This window comes from Dama dama, chromosome 16 (genome assembly GCF_033118175.1).
Source record: "Dama dama isolate Ldn47 chromosome 16, ASM3311817v1, whole genome shotgun sequence".
Taxonomy (NCBI): Eukaryota; Metazoa; Chordata; class Mammalia; order Artiodactyla; family Cervidae; genus Dama; species Dama dama.
The window spans coordinates 20,000,013-20,013,089 of record NC_083696.1 but is presented as its reverse complement, the minus strand read 5'-3'; positions in this window follow the sequence as shown (position 1 = coordinate 20,013,089).

Here is a 13,077-nt window from a genome sequence, read left to right as displayed (position 1 = left end):
TGCATTGGAGAAGGAAATGGCAACCCACTCCAGTGTTCTTGCCTGGAGAATCCCAGGGGTGGGGGAGCATGGTGGGCTGCCGTCTATGGGGTCGCACAGAGTCAGACACGACTGAAGCGACTTAGCAGCAGCAGCAGCAGCAGCTCATGGTTGCCGAGAGATGAGACTCATTATTCCTTGTACAGTGTGGTAACTCTTTATCTAGGTCAGACATTTTTTAGAGTATAATGGATCCCTGAATTTCTAGACAAGATCAAGAAAGATTTTCTTAAAAAGTTTTTTTTTAATTGGATCAGAATTTAGGGTGATAAAAGATGCAAGAAATTAGTCACTGTTTATGAATTTTTTTTTAATCAGCAAGGCAATGTAGGGAATGGACATGTGGACAATGTCCACAATGGACAATTTAGAAGCAACTTAAAGGCTATCCTCTAATGGATGGACAAGTTGGTTCATCTCAGAAGTTTGATTAAAAAAGTGCAACTGTAAGGATCATGGCAATATCTCTGGGATATCCTCAGAGGTCTTGAAAACTTAACCTTAAGAGAATCTAAAATCTAAAAGGGGACAGAAAGGAGAGGAGTTGATACTGGACTTTAACTGAAGAGATTCATTTCCTGCCCATTGCCTTCCTTACTAATTGACAAGTGCATATCCCCCAGCTTTGGCTTTGTAACACTGTGGTTGGGACCCTGTAAACTACAATTCCTTTTTGGCTGCTGGCTCCTATTAGGCACTATAAACAGGGAACTAGAGAGAAATTGTAAGGCTGAAGGAGGAAATGGGGCTTGCTTTTTCTTTTTTGTTTCCTGATCCCATCAGAGTCATCCTTGTAATGGTCCTTCATTTAGAATGTGGCATTTGGTCCCAGTAGCAGTGGGTGGTTCCAAGTTCCATTTTCTTTTTCATACTCCCTGTACTAGCATCACTGAATGTTTCCGGATTACCAACACTAGCCAGCTGGTATCCCTCCTGTGGGTCTGAGTTCTGGCTCGGTCAGGGTCCTCCTCTGAGTTCTGGAGGTACCAGTGCCGGTTGGCAGTGGCTTGTTTTTGGAGATGTGCATCCAGGTCTTAAGGATCTTTTTTCTAAGCTTCTAAGAGGTTCTTAGAACCCTAGGGGAGTATCTACTTCTTTTAGTTGCCATTTTTGTGATACTTTACTGTTTACTTTTTGCCTTTTTACCTCTTTTATCCTATTTAGTCTTTATATTAAACCTATGTTAAATTCACGGATGACTGTGATTGATAGCATCTGTTTTGCAGGAATATTTACCATAGTTTCCAGTGTTACTCTGATTCTGTCATAGAGGTGCGGAGCCTGAACCTTACCTATCTATTCCACACTGAGATACAACAATAATACCAGTCCACAAGTCTTGCCATAGTGCAGTTGATAACTAGTCAGCTAAGCATGCTAAAGAAGGGAAACATTGGAATCTACTGAGGGGTATTATTTAACTTGATAAGAACTTCTGGGCACTGCCAAGTCCCTAAAGGTCAGCATTTTCTCATCAAATTCTTTTAACAATCCTTTTCTTCACCACCCTGACCCCCAACTCTATCATTCATGGTTCTGGTCACATGTATGTCCCTAAGAATTCCATTTTGTCCTTGACCTCCGTTGTTACTCTTCCTCCTTTTCAAAAGGTAGGTGAAATGAAGTGAAGTAGGGGAACAGGGGTGGGGATAAATTTCGAGTGATTAGGCTTTGGTGCCATTAAGACCACATACTACAGGATGTTCGGAACACAGATTGAAGATCTGGGAAGTGTGCATCAGGAAATTCTTCCTATAGGTGGTATGTCTGAGCTGAATCTGGAAGGATAAACTAGAGTTAACAAGATGAAATAGAAGGAACATATAGGTTTCTAGAGCTGGATAAGATATACCTACATATCTGGTAAAAGGAGCAAATTTGTAACATCTGGGCATATTACATAGCAGATGGGAAGGACAAAATTGGCTTTCCTGCCATATCTATTTCCTAGGCCTAAAAGACCCTGTGAAAAATTGAGTATTAAGTAAGCATCAGGATAGTTTTTCCCTGTGTCTTAAGTTTTTTAATTTGCTGAAGTATAGTTGATTTTTGATGTTTCAGGTGTGTAGCAAATTGATTTGGTTATATATATATTAGATTCTTTTCCATTATTTTTGTTGTTGTTGTTTAGTTGTCCAGTCATGTCTCTTTGCAACCCCATGGACTGCAGCATGCCAGCCTCCCTGTCCCTCACCATCTCCCAGAGTTTGCTGAAGTTCGTGTTCATTGCATCAGTGATGCCATCCAGCCATCTCATCCTCTGATGTCCTCTTCTCATTCTATCCTCAATCTTTCCCAGCATCAGGGACTTTTCCAGAGTGTCAGCTGTTTGCATCAGGTGACCAAAATACTGGAGCTTCAGCATCAGTCCTTCCAGTGAATATTCAGGGTTGATTTCCCTTAAGACTGGCTGGTTTGATCTGCTTGCTGTCCAAGGGACTTTCAGGAGTCTTCTCCAGCGCCACAGTTTGAAGGCATCAACTCTTTGGCGTTCTGCCTTTGGTGTTCTTTCCATTAGAGGTTATTATAAGAATTGACTATGGTTCCCTGTGCTATGAGTAGGTCCTTGTTTGAGAATATATATGATTTGAAATGACTTTCATCAAATCATGTTATTCATATTATCTTGTTTACTAATTGTTTTGGATAGATATATATTAGTTTCCCAGTTAGACTAAGTAGAGACAGTACTAAATACTATTTTGTGTCGATCCACCATCACCTTATATGGTAACATGCAAGTAATTTAATAGATGCCTATGCAATAAATAAATACAAAAATTAATGAACCTGTAAAAATATCATTAGATTTTGAAATGGCCAACTGAGGCCAGTATTTTATCTTGGAGAAGAGCATGTTTTTTTCTTTTTGATATTAGTCTTAAAAGCCAAGGAAAGTACTTCATCTACAATTGCCAATATTCCCCTATAATAACCTCTTAGTAGAATGTGCATATACATTTGGTTAATGGTTGGCTCATTTTCCAAATATAATTGGAAAACAGGTTTCTTTTTTAGCTGTCAAAGAGGCATTTGATATGTGGTAAAATAATTTAGTTTATATTCTCCATTTGGGGATATTAACCTTCTAGGCAAGCTTCTAATTGTACCATCATATTAATTTGGAGACCTTTTACTTGAAGGCAATACTCATCTCCTACTGCATGAACTGAAGGAGATATGACTCCTTTATCTTTTTATACTGATAAAACAGCCTTGGCCAACAGATATAATCTTGTAGGACTTTGAATCTTGAGCACTTGATAGCATAATATGATGCTATCATATATGATATATGATTGTCATCACAATATGATGACAGCATTGTGCCCTTTGCTGGTTATCTTCTGCATAGCCCTCCAGAACTCACTTGTCAAGTTTTGGCCCTCCAGTCTTCTGATATCATTGCAATAAATTCTCGTGCACCTTCAGATTATGATGTCATTTTCTGTTGTTTGCAACCACATGCCGCAAATGATATACAGTATTGTTAAAGATGTAAGAAAACATGCTACTCTTTATCCCCATTCAAGACTGGATATTTTAAAGTACAAACACTATAAAGTGGAATTTTGACCCACAGAAAGAGCATTTCTGCCTTTAATATCAGCCATCTGTGAACAAGTTTCCCACTGGATACAAGGATTTTTGACAAGTATTGTAAATGTCTTCAAGTGACACACAGTTTTGGATGGAGATTTCAGGGTTTCCCCAGTGAATGTGATGAACTGTCCAGATGGTGCCTTGATAGCCACTCAGCAGAGTCCTTAAACGATAATAATTAACAACTAATTACATTTAATGCCTTGAAAGGGGTCCACTAGCATTCATTTGATCCGAAATCCATCCCTGGGTAGGTCCAGAAGAGAGAAAAGACTTCCAGCATAACCATCTGGATGATCTTTCTCCCCCTGCTCTTGCTGCTGAAGAGGGACTGGTGATGTCCATGGCTCCTTTTGGAGTAAATATTCTGCTCTGGAAGCTGCTTAAAGAGTGGGCTTTGCCGAATTAAATTGGCTTTTGTCCCATCAAAGGCAAGAGGCAAGTTAGATGCAAATGCTCTGTCTGGATGGAGAGGACAAGAAAGAAAGCTTGGAAAACCTGTGCCAGATTTTGTGGTGATTGTGGGAGTTAGGACATGCAATCATGCCAAGCAAAGCTGGGACAAAATGACCTGCCTGATTAATTCAGAGAAATGCAGGTTATTTATATTTATCTCCACAGACACAAAGTCTCTTCACATGGAATGTACATAGAATTATAATTGAGCTTGATCAGTCTATAGACTCTCAGTTTAGAATTCCTGACAGTTCTGGCAGAAACTGACTTAGAGCATACATTTTCCCATGTATGTTGTTTTACTTTCATATTCAGCTGATAACCCTGTCATGGATAACTAATGCCAAGGATGTTCTCATGGAAGACGACTGAACATCATGTAGTAATCTTCCAGCTAGTAGCTCTGTTTTGGTGCCACTGTTTGCCAAGTCCAGACTCTAGACTGTTGACTCATTGTAGGCAGCAGGTGGCCTAGTGGTGAAATGTATTATAATAATAATTTTCCCCCTCTGGAAATGGCCTTGGAACACAGTGGAGGGCTTCAAAAGCTTATGAGGCTATGTCTGTGCTATTGAGTCCCACAGTTTTGGTTCTATAACTGCCTGAAGCTGGACCAATTGGACTTTAAATCCTGGAAATGTGAATTTTGGAAGAGGTAGGGATACTTTGAGTTTTGAAACTGGGTCACATTAATGGCAATACTGTAGAAGAAAGGCTCTTCTTAAACAGTTCTATGTGTTCTTAAAGCATAACTTTCAACATGGTGTGTTTTCATAGCTTTTGATATACAATGTTTTTGTTATCTTTTTTTCTGTATATATTCTATAATTTTAATTTGGACTTTTAACCTTAATCCAAGGTTTGTTTCTGTCAATTCAGAATAGATTAGCACTAACTTCCTAGTCCATTAGGGTCAGTCAAGGGCTGTGCTCCATTAATGCTCACTCAGAACCATCTGAAATGTTGCCAGTCACTGCAGCACATGATGGAGAGGAATAGAGAATCACACCTTAAATACTTAAATACTTAATTGGCTAATTCAAGTCACAACATCATGCCTACATTCAAGGGTGTAGGCATGCAACACAATCCTGTTGCATCATGGAATGACAAAAAGTAGAAATAACAGAAATATTGATGAGAAGCACTAGTGTAACATGCCAGCTGGAGGAATTTTTGTTCTTGGTTGTGTCATTATCAGAGAATGTTACCTGTATTCTTTCCAAATTTTGGTATTTATTGATGTTTGCTTAGTGGTTGAACACATAATCAATTTTTATGACGATTTCATGAACACTTAAGGAGGATACATTGCCTATATTCGGATGTAGAATTTTATGTGTATCAATACATATTCTTTTTACTTACAGCATTTAGTTTTTTAATACATGGAAAAATTTTTTTAATTATAAAAGAGAAGCGTATCTACAAAAAATGAATAGCCAGTGCCTAAACGCCCAATTTGTTTTTTTTATTACCAGAGAGATATGCATAGAAACTAATTTTACAGGTGGGCTTATTGCACCTGTTTTTCAAGTGACAGTCCTTAATGAACTGTCTTTTTTATTAATTAGTTTTTTTTGCAGTATAGTTGCTTTACAATGTTGTATTAGTTTCTACCGCACAGCAAAATGAATCAGTCACACATATGCATATGTCCCCTCTCTTTGGACTTCCTCCCCATTCAGGTTACCAAAGTGCATTAAGTACAGTTCCCTGTGCTATATCGTATGTTCTCATTAGTTATCTATTTTATATGGAGTATCAGTAGTGCAGCAAATAGAGTTTAGAAAAGGCTAAGGATTGAGCACTTTCAGCTGTCATTTGTCAGTTTAATTTTTCTTTGTCCTACATGTGAGCTACATCTCTGCTTGTGGAAGCATTGAGTGTGTCTGAGTGTGTAAACTACACCTGCTATACTCAAGGCGCTGGCACTAATTCTCTAGCTTCTCTCTTTATTTGTACTTGGTGTTTACCTGCATTGGAGAGGTAAGAAGGTAAGAATACGGAGACTTGTTTGACCATAGATATAGAAATAAGGAAAGTCTTTCAGCCTATCTTTGGTTCTGAGCCTCTCAGAATCATTTGGATATGGCAGAAGATGTTCTCAAGGCTCACACTAGTTCAGTAGAGTCCTAAGTTGGGAGTGTGGAATAGAGGTCTAGCAGGAATAACATGATTCTTTATCATGTTTTACTTCTATCTCCTTATGTTCCTTGGGAATTTGCTTATCAAAAGCAGAGCTGACCATGTACTTAGATACAAATATCAATTGGTATCATATTTACCACTACTTAAATTTTTTTCTAATATTTTTGTGCAATTAAAAAGAAGAAAATACATATGAAAATAAGAAGCAGTGTTAAATCTTGACTGTATTTTCTCCTGTCCTGGTTCTTACTGTCTTCTTTTTAAAAATTGCATAACTTAAAATTTTGATCATTTTTAGGAATGTTTTTGCTCTCTGTGTTATCAATATGTGAGTATTTGCAATTGGATACTCCTGTAAATATGTTTAGCCAAAATAAGATACTGGCCAAAGACATAATGAATATAATTAATAAAATTAATAATAATATTAATAGTGCTATTCTTCCAGGTACTTTGTTGTATGTTAACTTACTTTGACCTCTGAGGCCTAGAGATATTCAATGAGTTACACAATATCACACTTTAAAGGCTTTTTTTTTTTTTTTTTTAAATCCTACATTGTTGTGAAGGTTGAGTACTCCATGCCTCCCACCAACAACTTCAATTTTCTTATTCAAGTGGATATAAAGAATCTTTCTCTGGTTATACTATTTTAATTTCTACAACAGAGTTTGACCTACTGAATTGGCCTTTATGAATGCTAATGAGGAATTAAGCTGCCTGAAAGACTTGAGATGAAAGATTTGCTGAGGTCTTTCTTGCATTGTAAACATACAGCATGCTGGGACCAGAGCTTGCCTTGTTCATTGTGAGGTAGAGGGGAGGAATGAATAAACAGTAGAATAAATTGCCTGCTGGGCACTTTTAACATTTAAAAGCAACCAGTAATTGTCACACTTCTGCCCTTACTTCACTTGGGTACATATTGTACCTTTTGGTCTGTGAGCTTCTGTCAGTGATCACACACCTATGGTCTCAGGGCCACATGTATCTAACAGGAGGTAGAAAATGACATGAGCAGAGAAAATCACTCACTGCCTTAGGCTCAGAGCTTCTTTACTGTGTCTACCCATGAATTCTGTGGCTTCAAATTCTCTACGCTGTTGGATTCTGTACCTGCCTTGACCTTCAAGATTCTGCTGAGCTCTCCAGACTTGCCTAAAATCATTAACTCTTTCCTGTTTCTTCTGACCTCAGACTTCTGTTTTAAGACCTACTTTGCAGGACTTGTTGGGTGTCTGACCTGTTCCCCTCTTTGACCCCAGATTTCACACCTGACTGCTCAAATTTGGTTAGAATTCAAAACTTTCCCTTTTGCTTCCGTCTAAAGATCACTGCCCTCATCAGTGCTTGAGCATCATACTTCATGCTTTAATTTGGTTATTCAACAGTTTTCCTAATGGTTTTTCATTGTTCTTTCCCTGAGTTATATAAGTCAGTTATCTGAGAATAAATGTAAAAGATGAAGTAATTGTCACTACAGGAGGTATGATGATGTTTCTGAGGAAGAAACATGGAATAAAAATTTCTGCCTCTTAGAGATTAAACTTTTCCAGATTGAATTAGTGTCATGTTTCATTCTAGAAAATACATCTGTTTATCAAAATTTAGAGTGAGATTTTTGGACCCCTTCCCATTTCACATCTGTCAGTTGTAGTAACATGAATATCCCAAAGAACTTAAGAAAGATAAAAAGAGCAGTGGCTCAGCCTCTGCTGGTTCAGATAGCAAGGGTGAATTTGCTCTAATGAGTTTCCCAAAACTGACTGTGCTTTTGTTTATGAGTCTGGACACATTGTGAAAAAGGAAAGCGTTAGTCATTTAGTCGTGTCCCACTTTGCAATCCCATGGGTTTTAGCCCACCAGGCTCCTCTGTCCATGGAATTCAGGCAAGAATACTAGAGTGGGTTGCCATTCCCTCCTCCAGGGGATCTTCCCAACCCAGGGATTGAACCTGGGTCTTCTGCATTGCAGACAGATTCTTTACCATCTGAGTTACCAGGGAAGCCCTGGACACCTTACTAAACTATAGTTTTCTAGGCCTCACCTAGAGTATTTTATGAGAGTATGGTTTGAAATTTGAATTTTTAACAAATTCTCTAGTGATTCTGGTGCAGTGGGCCATATTTGAGAACCACTGCTGTTAGTAACTGGGGGAAACAATTATGCGATCATATTGAGAGAAAGAAAAATCTTAAAAGATACAACAGACAAAGACTCTCTAACTAAGTTTGACAAAAAAACAATGGAGAGGAGACAGAATTCTCTTCCATTATTAGTCCTTGATACAATAAATTGAACAAGTTCCAAAATTAATTATTAGGATTTAAAATGTGAAGGAACATCGGTGAATCATTATGGTGAAATAAAAATAGTAGACAGGCTAGAAGAGACACACTTCTCTTACCAATAGTCAGCTAATGTAATGATGTCACCAGGTTCCTGCTAAAGATGGGTTATGAGTAAATGTTGATCGGAGTTTTGTAGTTTACGTTTATTGTGATATCTTTATAGTTCTTTACTTATTGCGTGAGTTTCAGTATTCTTAGTTAGTGATGTCATTTCCCCATGTGTGTCTTCTTTTAAAAAATATGATGTCCTAAAGTGAAATACCTCTCAGGTATTTTTACAGATAGGTAAACCATCACTGGACAGGTACTATGTCGTAATCATAGTCAAGAATTTGGTGTCCAGTGTCTGAAAAGTAGAAAAGCAACTCCTTTTACAAAATTCTAACTGTATAAGATTTGCTTCTATCTGAGAATGTTTGTGGTAATCTTCAAAATATGCTACAGCTGCTATGGCAGTATAAATTAATAAATAAGTAAAACACATTTAAAATTCTTTTTATTCTCTAAGTTAAAATATATAAGATCATGCAACTGCTTATTTACTCAGATAAATTATTCATCTGGTTTAATAATTTTCAATCAGTTGTTGATTTATTTAGAAATGAATAGCTTGATCTTTTGTTTGTCATAGCTTTTACTGACTAAATGTTGCCCTGGTCTGATTTGATTCTGGGAAGCATGTACATTTCAATGACTTAATTAAAAGGATAGTGAATATTTCTGGCACCTTAACCTTTAGCATCTCAGAGGTGACTGGCTACATCTCAGAGGTGACTGACTACTCTGTATGTGTGGAGAGTCTGAATTTACAGAAGTCATGATGATATTGCCACCGGTGCTATAACACCTCTTGTGTACTCTACTATTTTGCCTCTGCAAATGTTGGCTCTTCCAAAATAGCAGCTGGGCCCAGAGCATGACTCTGACACTGTCGCTAATACTAGTTTTGTCCACTCAGCAATATATCGGGGGGTTGCCCAGGTTTGTACCAGCAAAACTCAGAGGGTGAACTTCCTGCCTCTGATACTACTCTACAGCATTTTTAGGTAGAACTTGTCTGAATAACCCATATAATAGAATTTCCTAATTTAATATTCAGCATGGTTATGCTGGTATAAACTGGTTGTAAAGCAGCTATAGGTATGCCAAATGTACTAGTTAGGATGACGTATTCTTGAGTATAGCAGATAGCTTAAAGAAGGCAGACGTTTATTTTTCTTTCTTTGTTTAGCTGGAATAAAGATTTGTGCAGATCAGTACTGATGCCTAAATTTGGGAGGATGGTTGGTGATAAGAAATATGACTTCCGTTTCTGCAAAGAAAAAAAAATTACTCTGGGATTTTGATAGGGGCTAAATTGAGTCTGTAGATATTTTTGGGTAGCTTGGATATCTGAACAATTTTAAGTCTTCTAATTTGTGACCATAGGATGCCTTTCCATTTGTGCCGCCTTTGATTTCTTTCATCAATGTTTTGTAGTTTTCAGTATATAAATCTCTCGTCTCCTGAGTTAAGTGTATTCCTAAGTATTTCATTCTTTTTGGTACTATTGTAAATGGGATTGTTTTCCAAATTTCCTTCCAGATAGTTTGCATCTAATGTGTAAAAACAATGAATTTTTCTATGTTGATTTTGTATCCTGCAAATTTACTGAATTCATTTGTTAGTTGTTACAGTTTTTTTCTAAAGAAGTCTAAGAATTTCTGTATATAAGATCATATATAAGATGACAAGCAGGGATATCTGCAAGCTATCTTCAAGCAGGGATAGTTTTAATTCTTTAAATTTGGATGCCTTTAAGTTTTTTTTTTCTTTTTGGTCTAATTGCTGGGGCTAAACCTTCCAGTACTGTATTAAATAGAAGTGTCCAGGGTGCACATTCTTGCCTTATTCATGATTTTAGATAAAAATATTTCAGATTTTGACCATTGAGTATGATGTTAGCTGTGGGCATTCACATGAAACCACAAAGCCCAAGAACAGCCAAATCAAACCTGAGAAAGAGCAAACCTGGAGACATCATACTTCCTGATTTAAAATATATTATGAAACTACAGTAAACACAACAGCATGGAACTAGCATAATGACAGTCATATAGACCAATAGAACAGAATAGAGTCCAGAAGTATGTCCATAAGTGAATAGTCAGTTGATTTTTGACAAGGGTGCCAAGAATACATAATAGGGAGATAAAAGTCTCTTCAACAAACAGTGTTGTGAAAAGTGGAGGCATGCATGCATGCTAAATTGCTTCAGTTGTGTCCAACTTTCTGTGACCCTATGGACTGTAGCATACCAGGCTGCTCTGTCCATGGGATTCTCCAGACAAGAATATTGGACTAGGTTGCCATTTCCTCCCCCAGGGGATCTTCCTGACCCAGGGATTGAACCCATGTCTCTTATGTCTCCTGTATTGGCAGGTGGGTTCTTTACCACTGGTGCCACCTATCCACACATAAAATAATGAGATTGGACTTTTATTTTAACAAGATTCAGCAAATAATCAGTACAAAATGGGTTAAAGTAGGAGTAAAACGTAAGACCTGAAGCTGTAACACTCCTAGAAGAAAACATAGGGAGAAACCTTCATGAGATTGATCTTTGTATTGATTCTTGGTTATGATACCAAAAGCACAGGTGATAAAAGCAAAAATTAAAAAGTGGGGCTACATCAAGCTAAAAGGCTGCTCAGTGAAGGAAACAAGACTGGAAAGTCAACCTATAGACTGGGAGAAAATATTTAATAAGAGGTTAATCCTATGAGAAACTCTTACAACTCAATAACAGAAAAATCTATTAATCTGATAGGTCTAAGAACTTGAATGGACTTTTCTCCAGAGAAGGCACACAGATGACCAATAGATATATGAAAAAATGGTCTTCATTAATCATCAAGGGAATGTAATCAAAACTACAAATATATAACTACTTATACCTGCCAGGATTACTATCATCAAAAAAACAAAAGACAAAGTGTTGGCAGGGATGTGGAAAAACACTTGAGCATCGTTAGTGGGAAAGCAAAATGGTGCAACTGCTATTGAAAATGGTATTAAAAAAATTGCAGTTAGAATGATTATATGATCCAGCAATGCTTGCTTCATTCTGTGTATGTCTGTACATACATATAATATATAAAAGAATTTAAAGCAGAGTTTCAAAGAAATAATAGCACACGTATGCTCATTGAAGAACTACTGGAAAGACTTAAGATGTGGAAACAAACTAAATGTGTATAGAGAGAAGAATACATACAGCCAATGTGGTATATACACACCATGGAATACTATTCAGCCTTTAAAAGGGAGAAATTTTGTGATATTTGACAACATGAATGAGCTGTGAGGATATTAACCTAAATGAAATAACCAGACACAGAAAAACAAACACTGTATAATTCCACTTATGTTAGGTATTTAAAACTGGTTCAGTGGCTGATTCATATCAATGTATGACAAAACCCACTGAAAAAATAAATAAATAAAGGGGAAAAAAAATTAAAAAAAAAAAAAAAAAAAACTGGTTCAGTTCAGATGCTCAGTTGTGTTTGACTCTTTGTGACCCCATGCACATCAGGCCTCCTTGTCCATCACCAACTCCCAGAGCTTGCTCAAACTCATGTCCGTCAAGTTGGTGATGCCATCTAATCATCTCATCCTCTGTTGTCCCCTTCTCCTACTGCCTTCAATCTTTCTCAGCATCAGGGTCTTTTCCAGTGAGTCAGTTCTTTGCATCAGGTGGCCCAAGTACTGGAGCTTCAGTTTCAGCATCCATCCTTCCAATGAACATTCAGGACTGATTTCCTTTAGGATGGACTGGTTGGATCTCTTTGCTGTACAAGGGACTCTCAAGAGTCTTCTCCAACACCACAGTTCAAAAGCATCAATTCTTCAGTGCTTAGCTTTCTTTATCATCCAACTCTCACATCCATGCGCAACCACTGGAAAAACCATAGCTTTGATAGATGCTCCTTTGTTGACAAATTAATGTCTGCTTTTTATTAAGCTGTCTAGGTTGGTCATAGCTTTTCTTCCAAGGAGAAATGTCTTTTAATTTCATGCCTGCAGTCACCATCTGCAGTGATTCTGGAGGCCGAGAAAGTAAAGTCTGTCACTGTTTCCACTGTTTCCCCATCTATTTGCTATTAAGTGATGGGACCAGGTGTCATGATCTTAGTTTTTTGAATGTTGAATTTTAAGTCAACTTTTTCACTCTCTTCTTTCACTTTCATCAAGCGGTTCTTTAGTTCCTCTTTGTTTTCTGCCATAAGGGTGGTGTCATCTGCATATCTGAGGTTATTGCTATTTCTCCTGGCAATCTTGATTCCAGCTTGTGTTTCATCCAGCCCAGCATTTCGCACAATGTACTCTGCATATAAGTTAAATAAGCAGGGTGAAAATATACAGCCTTGATGTACTCCTTTTCCTATTAGGAACCAGTCTGTTGTTCCATGTCCAGTTCTAACTCTTGCTTCTT